Genomic DNA, 1,177 nt, shown 5'->3' with positions numbered 1-1,177 from the left:
CAAACCTGTTAAATCAATTATATAAATAGGCAATCATGTTTCCTTTACACCCCTTTTACGGCTAAACTGTACTTCTAAGGTATAAACAATTATATATCATTAGAAAGGTATTTTGATGCTGATGTGCAGGCAATTTTTAAAATTTCAAATTAGTTTAGGATAGAGCGAAAAAATCAATTCAAAAGTCACACCAATACCAATGCCATACATGTACATGGTTGGGGCGGAAATGCCTCCTAAATGTATGCTTTAATATTGATAGTGAATTAAAGAAACCTAAATATAAAGACAAAGAGGAAGGAAAATTTAAATACCTAACCTAATAACAATGGTGGGGGTGAATATGTAAATGAAGAAAAGAATGGACATATATAGATCAGGATAAAGGAAAGGATAAAGATGAAGAAGAAGATGAAGACCAAGACGAGGAAGAAGATGAAGATGAATATGAAGATAAGGATAAAGATAACTTATCTTAACTTAACCCCTTAACTTAACTTAACTCACCTCAACTCATCTCCCCTCCGCTTAAAAACTTACTCCACCTGAGTTCGCTACACATTAATTCACCACACCTTAACTCCCCACACCTAAATCCACCACTACTTCACTCCTTACACCTAAATTCACCACACCTTAATTCACCACACCTAAATCCACCACCCTTTAATTCACCACACCTTAACTCACCACACCCCAACTTTCTCACCACATCTTAACTCACCACACCTTAATCTACCACACCTTAATTCACCACACCTCAACTTTCTCACCACACCTTAACTCACCACACCTTAATTCACCACACCTCAACTCACCACACCTGAATTCATAACACCGTAACTCCCACACCCAATTCCACCACACTGCAACTCACCACACCCAATTTCAACACATGACATGATATCACTAAAGAAACAATGTAAAGAAAAAGAGGAAGGAAAATTTAACTACCTGACCTAATAACAATGGTGGGGGTAAATACGTAAATGGAGAAAAGAATGAAGATATAGATCAAGATAAAGGAAAAGATAAATATGAAGACGAAGGTGAGTATGAAGATGAAGATGAAGATGAAGATGAAGATGAAGATAAAGATAAAGATAAAGATAAAGATAAAGATAAAGATAAAGATAAAGATAAAGATAAAGATAAAGATAAACATAAAGATAAAGAT

This window comes from Rhagoletis pomonella, unplaced genomic scaffold (assembly GCF_013731165.1).
Source record: "Rhagoletis pomonella isolate Grant_MI unplaced genomic scaffold, Rhpom_1.0 Rhpom_scaffold_00374, whole genome shotgun sequence".
NCBI classification, from domain to species: domain Eukaryota; kingdom Metazoa; phylum Arthropoda; class Insecta; order Diptera; family Tephritidae; genus Rhagoletis; species Rhagoletis pomonella.
This window is presented reverse-complemented; position numbering follows the sequence as displayed.